We start from the raw sequence: 18,690 nt of genomic DNA on the forward strand, positions 1-18,690 counted from the left end.
CAAATTGGGTGAAAATAAATGCAAAGACACATCCATGGCCAGGCGCGGTGGCTCACGCCTGTAATCCTAGGACTTTGGAAAGCTGAGGCCAGTGGATCGCCTGAGGTCAGGAGTTTGAGACCAGCCTGGGAAACATGGCAAAACTCTGTTTCTAATAAAAATACAAAAATTAACCAAACATGGTAATGCGCGCCTGTAGTCCTAGCTACTCAGGAGGCTGAGGCACGAGAACTGCTTGAACGTCAGAGGCAGAGGTTGCAGTGAGCTGAGATCACTCCACTGCACTCCAGCCTGAGTGACAGAGGGAGACTCTCTCTCTCTCAAAAAAAAAAAAAAAGACACATCCAATAAAGGACTGTTATACAAAATATACAAGTATCTTTTAAAACTTAACAATAAGAACACAAACAATGATTTTAAAGATGGGCCAAAAACCTTAACAGACATCTTACCAAAAAAGATATACAGATAGTGAATAAGCATATGAAAACATTCTTCACATCATATGTCATTGGGGAAAAGCAAATCAAAACAGTAATGAGATACCACTACATACCAATTAGAAAGGCCAAAATCCAGAACACTGACAGTGGCAAATGCAGGATGTTTTAGTGGAAATGAAAAATGGTACAGCCAGCTTGGAAGACAGTTTGATGGTTTCTTTCAAAACAAAACATACAATATGATTCAGCAATGGTGCTCCTTGGTGTTTACCTAAAGGAGATAAAAATATATGTTTACACAAAAACATACATATGGATGTTTATAGCAGCTTTATCCATAATTGCCTAAACTTGGAAGCAACAAAGATGTCGTTCAGTAGGTGAATGAATACATGTACTGCGGGACATCCAGGCAATGAAACATTATTCAGTGCTAAAAAGAAATGAGCTGTGAAACCATGAATAAACATGGAAGAATCTGAAATCCATATTATTAAGTGAAAGAAGCAATCTGCTGGGCTACTTAGTGTATGATTCCAACTATATAACATTCTGGAAAAGGCAAAAATAGGTAAAAATATCAGTAGTTGTGTGGGCTGGACGTGGGATGGGGAGGATGAATAGGCAAAGCACAGAGAATTTCTGGGGCAGTGCATCTACTCTGTATAATACTGTAACGGTGGATTCATGTCATTTTACATTTGTCCAAACACATAGAATGTACAACATCAAGAGTGAACACAAATGCAATGCACTTTGGGTGATTACGATGTGTCAGTGTAGGTTCATCAATTGTAACAAATATAGGCTGGGCACGGTGGCTCACGCCTGTAATCCCAGCACTTTGGGAGGCCGAGGCAGGCAGATCACCCGAGGTCAGGAGTTTGAGGCCAGCCTGGCCAACATGGTGAAACCCTGTCTCTACTAAAAGTACAAAAATCATCCAGGTGTTGTGGCAGGTGCCTGTAATCCCAGCTGCTCGGGAGACTGAGGCAGGAGAATCACCTGAACCCAGGAGGCGGAGATTGGAGTGAGCCGAGATCACGCCACTGTACTCCAGCCTGGGAAACACAGTGAGACTCTGTCTCAAAAAAACAAAACAAAACAAAACAAAACAAAACAAAAAAAACATACACACACACACACAGAAACAAAAGTACCCCTCTGGTGAGGGATGTTGATAATTGGGGAGGCTATGCATGTGTGGGGGCAGGAGGTATATGGGACATCTCTGTACTTTCCTTTCAATTTTGCCGTGACCTTAAAACTGCTTTAAAAAAATAAAGTCTTAAAAAAGGTATCTTCTAGATTTTGTATTTTACATTTCTGTTTACTTTTAGCAATTCAAAGAGCATTAGAAATTACAAACACTTTAAATTAATTTTAGTAACTTCCTTCAATATTCACTCTTGAATAAGGAGAAGTAAATCTCTTGTTCATCTAAATTGTAATTAGGAAAAAAGACCCAGTGGAATCAAGTCCCAATTCCAGCCTTTAGAAGCTCGTGCTCCAGGGTGGCAATATCGGGAGGTAAATACTCATAAAACAAAGTGACGCTTGCTTATAATATGCAAAGCTACCAAAAAGAAGGGAACAGTTAATCCTTCTTGTGGGAACTGAGGAGTAATCCATAGAAGAGGTGGCATTTTGGCTGGATTTTGGAGGGTAACTAGGAGTTCCCTTGGAAAAGGGCATTCCAGGAAGAAGACATGGGAAAAGAGCATGGATACAGCAGAGCGAGCAGTCAATGTGGCTATGGTCGGGGATGGCGAGTGGCTGGAAAAGCAGGTGGGAGTCAAGTTGTTGAGAGCGAGCCTCGTGTGCCAGGGAGTTTGGACTTTATCCCAAGGGCATCAGGGAATGTTTTAAAGGAAGAAAGCAGCATGATGAAATTTGTAATGCTGTAAGAAAATGCTACTGGTGGTTGTAAAGACAGATTGTGGAAGATGAGATGATGCCCTCTAGAGGGATACTGGAGAGACAGGTAGACTAAGCAAAAAGTTATTACAATAATCCAGGTGAGATAGGGGGAAGATGAGTCCCTAAACTAAGATTGTGACCATAGTGATGAAAAAGAGGAAGGAAATCCAAGACGTATGTAGAAGGTGGGATTGATAAAAACAAAACCAAACCAAAACTTGGGAGATGATTGGCTGCAGGAATGAGAAGAAAATCAAGGATGATCTGAGCCTAACAGACTTGGTGGGTGGTCATGCTGTTAATATGGAAACATGGCTTATAGGAAAAGAAACTAGGAGTTGATTTTGTGAGGGAAACAGACGTGGTTGTGGGAAAGTAAAGACATCGTGGACATCCTGGACATCGAGTTCAAGGTTTCAGCTGGAAATCAGGTCTGGAGCTAATGACAGTGATCTGGTCCATATGTTATGAGTGACTTATTTTTAAGGAAGGAAACCATGTTTTCTTAACTGGTAAAATATACATCATATAAAATTTACCACTTTAACCATTCTAAGTGTACAATTCAGTTTCATTAAGTACATTTACAACGTCATATAACTATCACCAGTATCCGTTTTGAGAGCTATTTTGCCATCCCAAAGAGAAACTCTGTATCCATCCATTAACGAATAGCTCTCTTCCTCCCTCTCCCTCCAGACTCTAGTAATCTCTACTCTGCTCTTTCTCTATCAATCTGACTATTCCAGGTACATCCTATAAATGTGACCATACAACAATAATAGTTGTCCTTTTGTGTATGGATTATTTCACTTAGCACAATGTTTTCAAGGTTTACTCATGTTGTAGTAGCATTTATCAGAATTTCACTCTTTTTTAATGGCTACATAAAATTCCATTGTATGGATATAGCACATTTTGTTTATTCATTCATCTACCCATGGGCACTTAGGTGGTTTTCAGCTTTTGGCTGCTCTGCACAATTGTACAATGATCATTGGTGTACAAATACCTGTTTGAATTTTTTTTTCAGTTACTTTGCGTATACACCTGGGAGTAGAATTTCTGGGTCATATGGTAATTCTAGGTTTAACTTTTTGAGGAGCCACTAAACTGGTTTCTATAGTGGCTATACCATTTTACATTCCCACCAGCAATGCACTGGGATTTCAATTTCTCTGTATCCAAAATAACATTTGTTATTTTTAATTTTATTTTTAATTTTTAAAATTATCATGGCCATGAAGTGGTATCTCACGGTTGTTTTCATTTGTATTTCCCTAGTGACTAATGGATAATGCTGCACATTTTTTCTTTTTCTTTTTTTTTTGAGACAGAGTCTCGCTCTGTCGCCCAGGCTGGAGTGCAGTGGCGCGATCTCGGCTCACTGCAAGCTCCGCCTCCCAGGTTCCCGCCATTCTCCTGCCTCAGCCTCTCTGAGTAGCTGGGACAACAGGCGCCCGCCACCACGCCCGGCTGATTTTTTTTTTTTTGTATTTTTAGTAGAGACGGGGTTTCACCGTGGTCTCGATCTCCTGACCTCGTGATCCGCCCGCCTCAGCCTCCCAAAGTGCTGGGATTACAAGCGTGAGCCACCGCGGCCGGCCAGTGCTGCGCATTTTTTCACATGGTTGTTGCCCATTTGTATATCTTTGGAGAAAGGTCTATTCAAGTCATTTGCTTATAGTTTTAATTGGGTTATTTGTCTTTTTTGTTGAGTTGTAGGAGTTCCTTATATATTCTGGATATCAAACCTTTATCAGATATGTGATTTGCAAAGATTTTGCAAATTTCTGTGGGTCGTCTTTCACTTTCTTGATAATGTCTTTTGATGCACAAAGGTTTCTGATTTTGATGAAGTCCAATTTATCTATTTTTTTCCTTGGTTGCTCATGCGTTTGGTGTCACATCTAAGAATCAACTGCCAAATCCAAGGTCACGAAGATTTATTTCTACATTTTCTCCTAAGAGTTTTATGGTTTTAGCTATTATATTTAGGTCATTGTTCCAGATGTTTTGATTCTGATAGCTTTCCTTTTCGTACCTTTGATTTTCTCGTGCTGTAGTGTGATTTTCTGCTTTGGTGATCTGAGCAGACTGACTTAACTTGTAATTACGTTAAAGGAGAGTTATTTAGCCCTGGTTAGATTCCTTCTGTGTTACAGTGACTGGATATTTAACCTTTATGAAATTCAACTTCCTTATCTGAAAAATGGAAATAGTACTTTTCCTTAGGGTTGTGGTGAGGATTAAATGAGAAGATTAAGTGTATAAAAGACTTAGCAGTGTTTTTGAGGCACAGTAAAAGCTCAGTAAATGCTAGCTAGTATTGATGTCACTGTTGTCATTATTATGCTGAAAGTTTGTATGTAATATAATATCATTTTTCCCCATCTATGAACCTAGCGTGGAGATCAGACATGTATAAAGGAAAAATACAAGGTTTAAATGAATCCGTTCCAATGATTTTTATTGATACCAATGTTTTCTGAGACACAAGGAAGTAACTATCTTAAATATTTCAATGTGATTTGTTATAATAATCAACTAAAGTAATCTCCTTACTATAGAAGCTGTTAAGTTTTTAAACAAGAAAAGCACATCGTCTTTATGTCAATAAAATCTTTGGGTGTGCAGTATGAACAATGGAACAAATTCATGGGAAAAAAGTCACAAAAATTGAAATAGGGTAAATCAGACAGGAAAAGTAACAGGATTTTAATTTCAAATGGAAACATTTTATATTCAACAGCAGGATTTATGCAGAGAAAGGGGAGGTGGTGGAGCACCTTAGTGGATACACCTGATGATATGGGTGGCCCTCCCTCCATCTGGGTGAGGGGCAACTAAATAAGGTGACATCTAAGCCTTTTGCAAGGCAAGTGTGAACTGCTGCAGCAATATTGCCTCTCAGTGCAGCTGCCATTGCCCTGGGGCTCATGCATCAGTGGAGGGAAAGTTCTAGAACTACAGGAAGAAGGAGCATAAAGAGGAGAGGAAAGTGAAGGAGAGGATGGTCTGAGAGACTACAGCCTTCCTCCGATGCCATGCTATCAGAAGCTAGCTCTCTCCACCACCAAAGGGAGAAAGCAAAATCAATACCACTTATTCTTCCTTTCTGTCTATTCCTTCCTTTCCCCCCAAACTCTAGCCTATGAAGAATTTAGATGTTAGTTAACTAAGTACCTCTCCCCTGCTTGCAAGAGGAATGGCAGGGAAACTTTCAAATGGGGCTAGATATTTTTTCCATCAGTGCCAATTTTTACAAGTTGCACTTCAGAAAGAAAGTGAAGTAAAGACAAGGATTCTTGTCCTAGCCTGAACTCTGAAGTGGGATGTAACTGTATGCTTGACCTCCTCCATACAGACTCACAGAAGTAGCTTTGTATAATAGATTTTACTGGTGAGTAGGGAGTAGGGAGAGGCAAGTTTCAGCCCAGGAGCATACTGTAGATAACTTAAAAATTAACATTAAGCTTCCCTGTTCTTAAAAAAAAAAATATTTCACCAAATAGATCTTCTGCTCCTGCCCTGGCTTTTCCTATTCTATTTTCCTTCAGTCCTTCCAATGAACTTTCATTCCTTTTTTAAAATTAGGGGCCCTTTACTAATCTTTAGGCTGTCTCCTTATAATCCAAGCACTCAAGGCCTTCCTTTCCATTGTCAAGCAGTTAGTTAGGTTTGTTGTTGTTGTTGTTTAAACAAAGACAGTTATTTCTCTAGAGAAACTCTGTACCTACTGGTGAAATAAGAACTTAGCTGCTCAGCTACATCAGATAACATGAATTCCCCTTAGAGTTTGTATAGAGGTAATCATAGTTATGAGTATATTTTATTTCATGATTAGAAAAATAGAAGCAAATAATTTACTTCAGATCATGCCTAGAACTGTGATGGCAAAAATTCTCTGAGTATTTACTTGGACTATCTGAGAATATTTTTGTCTTTCGATGAGTTACTCTCAGAATATTTGACCTTCCCTGTCCTCTCTTTTCTCATGTTTAGATTAATATTGAAAATGAATTAGATTGATGCTTAGAGCCAAAACATTCATTGAGACTTTTTATGGTATTGTTTATATCCATAGCTTTATTCAATTTACAAAGCTAAAATCAGCAATAATTTCTGAAGAAAGCCAAGCACCTAGAGCTAGGGCTGACTCAGGAGGAGGAAGGATAGAGATACCCACCACATTGAATCAGCTTGCCACTAATGGTAAATTCACTAAATTTGTGAAGCTGAAACCTAACAATAAAGACAAAATTATTTTAATGTGGCATTAAAAGAGTTTTAGGATCTGATAACCATTTACCTCTCCAGCCTCATTTTCTGTCCCTTCTTCCCACTTAATGCTTTAATTATACCAAGCTACATCTGGCTTCTTGAACTTGCCACACTGTGCCTTTCCTACTTTCATGCCTGAGTTCCCTACCCACTGCACCCTAACCAGAAAAATGAACTGTCTGGAGAATCTCATTTGTCTTTTACAACATGTTAGATGTTGCTGCCTCTTGAATCACTCCCATGTCCGAAGGAAACATTATTCATGTTTTAATGTTTGCATGTATCTTACTATAGCACAATTTACACCTTAGCACATCTGTCTAGACTCTGAAATCCTTGAGGCAGGAGCTGTCTCATATCAGCTCCTCTGCCCCATGGGTGATACATACAGTATTTGTTTCCGGGGTTGATGTGGACAGTGGCTGAGAGAAGGTCATGTTCTTTTTTTTTTTTTTTTTTTTGAGACAGGGTCTTTCTCTGTTACCCAGGCTGGAGTATGGTAGTGCAATCACAACTCATTGCATTCTCAACCTCCCAGGCCCAAGCGATCCTTTTACGTTAACCTCCTGACTAGCTAGGACTATAGGCGCACGCCACCACTCCCAGATAATTTTTGTATTTTTAGTTGAGACGGGGTTTGGCCATGTTTCCCAGGCTGATATGCAACTCCTGAGCTCAAGCGATCCTCCCACATTGGCCTCCCAAAGTGTTGGGATTACAGGCATGAGCCACTGCGTCCGGCCAGTCTTGCTCTTTCTCTGCCATGTGAGTTATAAGGACTATACAAACTTGGAACACATAGTGGTCATCTTGTTAGCACCTGGAGAAAATCTGTATGCAAATAAAACCAAGCAGAGGTCATTAGATTTCCAATAGTAGAATTTGAATCCCTTTTTTTCAATCAGACCTAATGGAAGTTACACTACGTGGATTTCCCAATTATGCAAGTCAATAAAATTTCCCACAGTTTTAGTTTGTTATTGATTGAGATCGTTTGGGTTGGTTTTCTGACACTTTCAATCAAATAAGTTCTGTGTGATACAGGAGGTTATGATTATATCTATTTCATCCCAAAATTTACGTAGTTAACACATGTAGAGCTTGGGTGTGAATCCAAGCCTGCTTCTCTGTTAAGCTCATATTCCTTTCAATATTCCATATTACTTCTCATTCAGTAACTCAGACATTTTTCATTCATTCTACAAATATATAGTTAGTATATGTCTCATGCCAGTTGCTAGGACTATAGAGACATATGACAGAATGACATATATATATATATATATTTTTTTTGAGATGCAGTGTTGCTCTTGTTACCCAGGCTGGAGTGCAGTGGCATAATCTTGGCTCACTGCAACCTCCACCTCCTGGGTCCAAGCGATTCTCCTGCCTCAGCCTCCTGAGTAGCTGAGATTACAGGCTCATGCCACCATGCCCAGCTAATTTTTGTATTATTAGTAGAGACAGGGTTTCACCATGTTGGCTACACTGGTCTTGATCTCCTGACCTCAGGTGATCCACTCACCTCAGCCTCCCAAAGTGCTGGGTTTACAGGCATGAGCCATCGCGCCCTGCTGAGATTTCTAACACTAGCTTTTTGTGTCATTGTGATAATCATGGCTATTAATAATGAATATACAATAAAATGGTTTCACCAACCAAATTGCTACCAGTTCTGATTCTCCCTGTATCCTGAACCCATTACAGTTACAAAAGGCTCCCCTACTCTTGGTGTGGTAACTGTGAGGGGGCATGCCCTCAGAGTCAAAGGACAGAGGATTATCCAAACCCACTGCTACTGCCCTACTTACAGCTCTTACTATCCCTCATTTGGGTGTTTTCATGAGTTTTCTTTCTCTTTCTTTCTCTCTCCTTCCTTCCTTCCTTCCCTCTTTCTTTCTTTCTTTCTTTTTTCTTTTTTCTCTTTCTTTCTTTCTTTCTTTCTTTCTTTCTTTCTTTCTTTCTTTCTTCTTCTTTCTCTTCCTTCCTTCCTTCCTTCCTTCCTTCCTTCCTTCCTTCCTTCCTTCCTTCCTTCCTTCTTTCTTCTTTTCTTTCTTCAAAAGACAGCATCTTACTCTGTCACCAGGATGGAGTGCAGTGCTGTGATCATGGCTTACTGTAGCCTCAAACTCCTAGGCTCAAGGGATCCTCCCGAGTAGTTGGGAGTACAGGCACATGCCACCAAATTAGCTTTTTTTAAAAAAATTTTGTAGAAATAGTCTTGCTATGTTGCCCAGACTGGTCTTGAACTCTTGACCTCAAATGACCCTCCCACCTTGGCCTCCCAAAACATTGGGATTAAAGGCATGGGCCATTGTGCCCAGTTGCATGTGTTTTTTATTCTTTCGTTTACTTACCAAATACCTATAAAGCTTATGCTATGTGGTCTGGCCCTGTGGTAGGAATGGGGAACTCATGAAGAATAAGACCTGGAATTTACTCTCAAGAAGCTTATGTATGTTGAAACAGGCATACAAAATGGAAGGCAATGTGGTCTGCACAATGGAAAAGGTATTGCTGAGGTAAAGAAATATGGAGAGGATTTAAACATTTAGCAGGGTCTCTCTGACGGATGCACTGAGGGCAATGAAGGCAGACCCATGCCCTTAATCCTTGTCAGTCCTAATAAGCATGATTTGCTGTCCCCTACAAGGTAGAACGGCTCTGACTTAATTAACTTGTAACCAAGTGATTAGTTGGTGCCACTGAAGGATGGTACCATATTGAGAGTTTAGATTCAATCCTTAATGCTGCCAAATCAGACTTCCAGCAGCAGCAGAGGCTAGGTCAACTGTAGTGGGCCTCATGAGACACCTCCACACCTATTACCACAGCCATGCAGTTTGTGGGCCCAGTGTTGTTCCTTGGGTAGCTGAGGACACAGGCCGGCTGACCCCCACTGGTTGCCTCATCCTATCCACACAGGTGTTCAGTGCTTCTTCTCAGGAGATGTTCTGTTTTGGGCACTGATGTGAGACACAAAGATCCACACATTTTATGCTTAAAATTCCGTAAATTCATTCAGGCACTACTTTCCCAAACATCTTTGTCTCTGATTTTATAATCTTGGTATCTTGTTCCATCCAGAATGTGACAAACCAGCTCAGCAACTTGTGATTACCCAGTAATCTACGTGCAGTCTTACCTATGATCACTTCACTTCCCCCGCCATGCCGGGTTGGTGACTCTTACCATCATCATCATCAACACCAAATGTACTCAGCCCTCTGCTTACTGGAAGCAGTACTCTTCCCCATCACCTTTCACAGTCCCCCTGTGAGAGGTGAAAGTGCAGCAGTAGTCTATTTTCAGTCAGCCAGGCATGAACCTTTTCTTCCTACTTAGTGAAGTTAGTGAATGAGGGGCAGCAGAATATGCCACCCCAAAACTTGCCACTTTGGCATAAGGATCATATTAAGCTGAAGGCAACTGAGAAGAAGCAGATACAAGAAAAGCCCTCTGCCTTTTCTCTATTTGCCTAAAAGTGTGACATAAATTTGTAAACTAGCTGTTATCTTCCATTAGTTAGTTCCCTTGTGCATTTCCCTTCACATAATTTGCAGCTATAGAAACTCAAAATCCTTTTCTTTTGTTTTGTCACTTCTCTAAAAATTTGTTGTTTTTCTATTAAGATGCTATCTAAATCCAAGCTCTTACTACTGCTTTGAGCTACTCATCACTGAATGCTCCTTTGTGTAAACACGTGTTAATCAACGTTTGTTTGTCTTTTTCCTGTGAATTTGTCTTTTGTTGGTCTAATTTTTAGGGCCTCAGCCAGAGAACCTAGGAGGGTAGAGGGAATAATGTTTTTTCTACCCTACATTAGTCATAGGGAACTCCCACAGGGCTGAAAGTATGGGCTGGGGAAGAGGTATTGATGCAAAAGACATAGGTGACATGAGAGTTTTGGCTACTTGGTCATGTGAAGAGTCTCCTACCTTTCCTTAAACTCAATAGCTGTTTTTTTTTTTTTTTTGATAATTTGCATTTGATTATTTTTGGTCTTTTTCCTCTCAATGTAAATCATGATTAAATTATATAGCATGCCATTACATTTTTTTGGTGGCATTTAATAATAGATTCAATACTTTTGCCATCAGGATTTTCTTTTGCCTACTTTCTTGTTTTGAAGAAGCTGTATTCATTTGTGGTGAAGGAAAGAATTCTCTAATATTTTATATATTCCTTGGAAGGAAGTCTGACACCATGTTCCATGCTAGTCATTTCAGTCTGAGAATTTCCTAAGGTGTTGTACCATTAGAAGTGTTCTGCTTGGTAAATACAAAACTCCACCAGTTCTTTTTTTTCAGGGCCTGCTTCATTGACTGAACTTCCCCAATCTCCATGTGTAGCCTCATCACAGATTGCCTAAAATGATGTCACATTGCCATACATTATTAGCAGAGTTATTTTGTATAAGGGACATTCTTTTTCCTTAGGGACCCGAGTTTGGAGTATGCTTATGAGCCAGACAGAGAATTGGGGAAGCAGAATTGAAGTTCCTGGTTGGTTATAAATAATGTGAGTGGGTAGCATGATGCTGGAAGTGTTGGTACAGCACCCACGATGCACTTGACCACATTTATGAGTCCCTTGAGGCGGTGACCGATCATGACCCTGGTTTGTGTTCACAGAACTGGTTTGTTGTCTGACACGCAGGAGGCAATGTAGGGTGGTAGAAACAACATGGACTTTGAAATAAGGAACATCTGGATTGAAATCTCAAAATTTAGATGTGGGTAGGGTACTAACTGCCCTGGGCCTAATTTCTTACCTCAAACGTGTTAATATAGAAGGTCTAAAACTTTCTTATTTCTGGCCTCCCGGGTCTTAGTGATTTTTTTGATAGTGCCCTTAGGCCAGAAAAATGACCAACAATCCTGTTTATTAACAGTCCTGTTTATTTAGTTAGGTCTAAATCAACTTATTAAGTATGTCCCAACAACTTGGTAGCCATTTAAAAAAAGAATACCCATAAATTAAAAGAAAAAGTAAATTTTAATTTTATTCTTAAATAGTCACAATTCCTTATGGATGGAATTTGTGTGCCTTTTGGATACCATACAATTTCTTGATTTTTGGAATAAGGTCAATTGATTTTCATTCAGTATTTGCTTTTTTTTTTTTTTGGAGATGGAATCTTGCACTGTCACCTGGGTTGGAGTGCAGTGGCGTGATCTTGGCTCACTGCAACCTCTGCCTTCTGAGTTCAAGTGATTTTCCTGCCTCAACCTCTTCAGTAGCTGGGATTACAGGTGTCTGCCACCATACCCAGCTAATTTTTAGTAGAGATAGGGTTTCGCTATGTTGGCCAGGCTGGTCTCAAACTTCTGACCTCATGATCTGACCACCTTGGCCCCCAAAGTGCTGGGATTACAGGCGTGAGCTGCCGCGCCCGGCCTCACAGTGTTTGCTTTTTATTACAGCAACAGCAGAAAACCCAGCTTTGCAAAATTCAGTGATATCTAATGGAATATAGCGTGATCTACTATTGAAACTGTGAACTACTTCGAGCAGTTTGTGAAGTGTCCAGCAAACATCGAGTGTCACTGTATTTCCCTTGAAAATTTGAAGTATTCTGTGAGTTCACATTTGCAGCTCAGGTTGTCTCAACATGCAGTTTGAGAACTGTGCATAGAATTGAGAAGATGTAAGTGCAGGGATGTTGGGAGAGTGAATGTTATAGTGATTAGGCAGTGCCTGATGCATCATAGGTGCCCAATAGAGCAGCTAGGGACACGTGCTTGTTGAAGGAAGAAGGGGTGGGGAGGAGAAATGGAAAGAGAAGCGGACGGGAGGAGAAACGGAGGGAGCAAGGGTTAGAGGACTCAGAAAAATATGGCTCATAACTTGATCCAGCAAAGATTCCGCTGAAAAATAAAATCTCAATATGCCGAGAACAAGTCTTCTATGTATACCTCTTGCTGTTGCACTGACATGGGCTATGAGGTGGTACTGTCTCTTTGACACACACACACACACACACACACACACACACACACACACACGCATGAGTGCACGCATGCAGTAGGCAGGTAGTGCATTGGAAAGAACCTGGGAATTCTACCTCAGAAGATCTGAGGTGGTGGTTTCAGCTTTGCTGGTTGAGTAATCGGGGGGAAATTATATGGCCTCCCTGAGCCTCAAGTGAGAGCAGAACAAGTTGGGGACACCTTCAACTTGTACAGTAGTTCATGGCAAACCAAGTGCTAACTGGCGACCAAGTGTCCAAGTGTCAGCCTCCAGGTCAGGGTGGTGATAAGGGAGAAGTGGTGACTGCATTCAGCTGGAGAGCCACGGCCATGCTGAGCGGGGCAATTGCTACTCAGCTCTAATTGATTGTGATGGAATTGTCTGATTTTTCAAGAGATGTCAGAAAATGTTAACGCTGCATGAGAACCCTGATCTGTAAGTATCAACTAATTAAAACAAATACATTTTTAAAAGAACACTACTGTGTGGTCAAACACTGTGACTATATGTGTGGGTATATATATATATATATATACACACACATACACACACACACACACACACACACACACACATGCATTTAGATTAACTTTCACCTAGGGACCACTCCTTTTCAATCCTGGAACCAGTCCAATCCCTTTACTTCTGGTTGGCAGAGGCCGCAGCAAACCTAGCGTATATGGCCCATGGATTGGACCATCTTTTGACAGCTCATTCTCTACACAACAAAGTTATTTCCTATAATAATCAGGAAGTTACTGGCTTGGTGAGATGGCCCATCATTTAATTGCAGCACTTTGGGAGGCTGAGGTGGGAGGATTGCTTGAGACCAGAACTTCGATAGCAGCCTGGGCAACATAGGGAGACCTCATCTCTACTAAAAATACAAAAATTAGACAGAGAAAGACCCTGTCTCAAAAAATATATATAAACTGAAAAAGAACGCAGAAAGCAAAATTTTCAGTTACTGAACATTTTATGGATAAGCATGCTAGGAAAACAAATAGAAAATAAAATACATATTCAAGTACAAAAGGGAAAATTATATTAATGTTGAAAAAAGGAAAAAATGTATGCCCCCTAGCAATCATCATAGTAATAAATAATGTTACAGTTTTTATTTTTGAGTCTGAACTTCATCATAATTGATCTTTACATATTTATGTTAAACAATGTATCAATCTATTTAGACTCATGGTTAATTGAAGAACACACTTTTTATTAATTTTAATTTTGAAAAGTTTCTTCACATGGAATAAGTGATATATAAATAATTAAGAAAAGTCTTAAACATAAGATTAAATTTGTCAAAGTCATAATAAATCCCACTGTGCCTCAATTCTGGAAATTATAATGCTATCATGCAATTTTCATGTATCTCTACAATTGAAAAATTTTAAATACAAATAAAAGCTCTATGTGTCACAGGCGATGGCAATATTGGTGAAATTCAAGATCTGTTTTCCCATCTTTATAATCCCATGCTTCTATTGTTAATTTTGAATCAACTGTTTAAATGCAGGCATGTGTAGTGCACAGGAATTGGCAGAACAAATTGTGCCAGAGTGAACAGAAGCCATTACGGACACACATTCAAAGGATGTGTGTGCAGCTCAGTCCTCATTTGTCCGAGGCTAACTGAATACCTAGAAGTCCTCCAAACTAACTTCCATGTGGGACACAGTATCTACTAAGTGATAAATATGTGCTAGTTCGAAGTATACATATATATTAGCAAAATTCAACAGTCATGTCAGCATTTGTTTAGAGCATAGACCTATATGCGATTAGTGGGGAAGGAAGATTTTGTTGATGATGTTGTTTAGAATTTCTGGCACATGGTGATTATAAAATGCAGACTGAGTTTTAGTCCGTCTGAAAAGATGCAGCAAGTCATCCAAGAACACAGAGCTTATCTCCTCCTTATTAGCAGGACACCTGGACTAAAACCCAGATTTCTTATTACCTGGCACTAAGTAACAAGATGGATAGCACCACCACATGGGGCAGGTCCTTAGGGATTTAGAAGCAACATAAAAATACAAATTATTCTAATATTATATCAATTATTAAATGATTGCTTTTGATGAACTAGACATTGTGCTAAGATCTTTATCTAGATTATCTCAATTCTCATAACATCAATTCTATAATTATTATTCCCATTTTGCAGTTGGGAAAACTGAGGCTTAGATAAGTAAATAGTTTGTTCCAAATCACGTAGCTCTTACTGGCCTGATTACAGACCCCATAGCCAGTGACGTATTAATAAGGTGTGTATCATTGGAAACGTAAAGGAGGACAAATAACAGAACCACATAACTAACTGCCTAAGGTTGTGAGCTCCTGCTGTAGCCACTGCCACCTTCCCCCAGTCTCCACCCATCTAGCAATTCGCCTTTTTACTTTTGGGTTCTGGGAACATACGCTGGGTCTGAGTTTTAGACTCTATTTGAGAAGCTGTGGGATCACAGACATGTTATTTAACTTTCACTGCCTGATGAATGATGCAAGAAAGTGGGACAGATGTCATCTAGGGCCCTTTTGGGAGTGAAGCATGAAGAACACTTCTATTCTAAGGGTAGAATAGCACGTTGACCATAGCAGCTCTAATGGAGTCCAGAGAACATGTAGGCAGCTCTCTTAAGCTGCAAAATCCTGCTTGTGTCTGGAGTTTTCACAGATAGCCAGGGAGACTTTGAAGCTGCTTTGTCTCAGGCATGTGGTGCTTGGTCACAATGCATTGCTTAGCAGTCTACATCCCCTGTACACTGACGCTTTCTTCTCACTTCTCAATTGATATTCTTCTCACTCATGGCTATAACAGTTAGGCTGGAAATCTTGCCCTTCCTTCACAGTATTACCCATGAAAGAGGATAAAACAAGAGCCTTAGCACCTGTGTTTGCCTCCCAGGAGACGGGGAGACTAGAGTGTTAACTATTCTCCTTCTACCTACGAACTACTGGGAGGGGAAAGCATAGGTACTTTTACCAAGAAGCTAAGAAACTAGAACTGGAAACTTTGAAGCTGTTAAAAAAATAATAATTTCAGAGATCCAGGCTACCACTGAATTTGGAAGACTAGAGTGAACAGTTTTCTCTTGAGAATATAATTTATGGCATTTTGGGATCATGAAAGTCATGATTCAGGAAATAGGAAATGGAGGCAAAGGAAGTAAAATTGATTGATGTAATAAAGCAATAGGCCTTTTCTCTTCTTCACAGTGGTCCCAAGGAGTATTACAGGGTCACTGAATGTGGAGAATTAGGAAGAGGGAGAAGAGACGCAAGAGGAGAGAAAAGAGGCCACAGCAACTGTGAGGGACTAGGGCCCACGAAGAGAAACAGGAGCAAACAATATTGAGATGAGAACGGCCAGGCAAGGTTACAAGAGTGAGGTCTGATACTCATTTGTAAATGGTTTCCTCTCCTCTGCTCTGATCTCCCTCTTAAACCTGCTGCCCTCATCAACATGGTGAAGAGGTGAGATGGAGTTGAGGAGGAGCTGTGTCCACATTGAAGAACTCCAGACTCAGGAAGGGTGACAAGCACAGACAATCATGACAATGCTCAGGGGTGGAGCTTGGAGAGGAGATGATGTACACAATGGAGAGAATGCAGGCATCCCCCTAACGGCAGGGTTCTCAGAAGGATTTGGGTGCTGATGTTGCTTTGGCAGGAAGGGGATAACTAGAGAAGCAGTCAGGATGGGGGATTTCGTCATTGTATTTGGATGTTAGAGAAATGTGTGGCCTCAAAGGTGGAAATTTGGAGACACTTGAGCTAAAATGTAACGCTTTAAGCTGGCTCAGGTAAGTGTCCACCAAAAAGTAAGGCCAGGCCCTGTCTTGGATCTCAAAGAGGGAGATTGAGTTTCCCAGGGTTTTCTTCCCTCATGGGAGGTCCAAATATTTTAAGAGGGGAAAACCGATGATCTGTGCACAGAAACACTCCAGTTGTGGGTTGTGGAAGGTGGTTAGACAGCTGGAGGTTCAGGGCATCCTTCCAGGAGTTTACCTTAGGTCTGCAAGGCGAGGCTTATCAAAGAGACTGCCGGCATTTTAAGAGGAATTCCCATCAGAGTGGTGACAAGCACCAGCGGAATGAGGAAGAAAGGAAAAAAATCCCACTCAGAAACAATAAACAGCAAAAGAAGGAGTTCCAAGGAGAGATAACTGAGTAGTGTTCTCCCCTGGGAAAGGCGAAGTATCTGGAAAAATCACTGCTTCATTTAAGACCCTGGGGTCTTTATTATTCTGGGGAGAGCTCCAGAAAAATTAGACAACTCACTGCTAAGGATGACATCTCTGCATGAGGCTGGAAATGCAGAGGGCAGCGTGAGCCAAATGCATAGAGCTCTTGACCTTGCTTGCGTATTCTTTACCTCCCGGCCTGCCTGGGCCATCCTTTCCCTCCTTCCAAATTGCCTATCTTTCTCCCCTTGCTAACTCCATCTGGAAGCCTCTTCTCCTCATCAGCCCTGTGCAGTGCTGGTGGTTAACTTATGCACAAGATGAAATGCTGCTCTTCCTTTAGTGAGCTATGATGGTTATTTTTCACATGTGTTTTCTCTGTGGCTATAATTGCATTGAAATCTGTCTCAGGGGAGGCTTAATGGCTAAGAGCATTGGACATGGGTTCAAATTCTGGCTTGCCTCTTTTTAGTAAATGACAGGGGCAGGTTCACTTAATCTGAAAATGGAGAAAACAGTAATACTCACCTGACTGAACTGTTGTGAAGATTAAATGAAACAACACATGTAAGGCACTTAGTGGCTGGCATATAATAAAAGCTCAATAAAAAAGATCATTCAGTAGAACTCAATAAAGATTCTCACACACTGCTGTTGGGAGTGTACATGAGAACGACTGCTTTTGAAAACAATTTAGTGGTATATATTAAAGCTGAACGTATACATAGATTATGGCGGAACAATTCCACTTCCATATACTCTTAGGCCTTTACTTTCCCAAATGCATGCATATTAATTATCTGATAATAAGTCACTCCAAAACGTAGTAGCCAAAACAGCATTTATTATCGCAGGTTCTGTGGGTCAGGAGTTCCGGTGTGGCTGAGCTGGGTCTTCTGTCTCAGGATATTTCACAAGGCTGCAGGCAGCCAGGGCTGTGGTCACCTCAAGGCCTGCTTGAGGAAAAATCCACTTCCAAGCTTACCAGTGAAGTTGCTGGCAGGATTCAGCTCTTCATGAGTTGTTGGAATGATGACCTCAGGTCCGCACAGAAGTCTGTCCTCAATTCCTTGCCACTGAGCCTCTCCATAGGGCAGCTCAAAACAAGGCAGCGGCTTCATCAGAGAAAGCAAGCAAGAAGAGTGAGAGTGAGAATGAGCAAGAGAGAGAGAGAGATCCCCAGCAAGACCAAGGTCACGGCCTTTAATAACTAATCTTGGAGAGCAACGCTCCATCATGTTTGCCATATTCTGTTTGTTATGAATCACTACATCCACTTCACACACAAGGGTGGGGATTACATAGGACAAGAATAGCCAGAGGCAGGAACCATTAAGAACTGTTTTAGAAGCTCTCTACCACATGGAGTTTCACTAATAGATACTCACAAGAATATTCATAGTTGCACTGTTTGCAATAGTTAAAGCAGGGAAACAACCCGATGTCCATTAGCAATAGAATGGACAAATCAATTGTAATATATTCATACAATTAAATTCTAAACAACAGTGAGAATGAATTATACCTACATGCAGCAATATGAATAAGACTTTCAGACATAATGAGCAAAAGGAATCAAACAAAAAAGAATGTATATTGTACATGCTTGTTTCATTTCAAGGGTTTTATTCTTTTTTTTTTTTTTTTTTTTTTTTTTAAGACGGATTCTTGCTCTGTCGCCCAGGCTGGAGTGCAGTGGCGTGATCTCGGCTCACTGCAAGCTCCGCCTCCCGGGTTCACGCCATTCTCCTGCCTCAGCCTCCCGAGTAGCTGGGACTACAGGCGCCCGCCACAGCGCCCTGCTAATTTTTTTTTGTATTTTTAGTAGAGACGGGGTTTCACCGTGGTCGCGATCTCCTGACCTCGTGATCCACCCG

The sequence above is a fragment of the Hylobates moloch genome, unplaced genomic scaffold, assembly GCF_009828535.3.
Source record: "Hylobates moloch isolate HMO894 unplaced genomic scaffold, HMol_V3 SCAFFOLD_11, whole genome shotgun sequence".
Lineage (NCBI taxonomy): Eukaryota > Metazoa > Chordata > Mammalia > Primates > Hylobatidae > Hylobates > Hylobates moloch.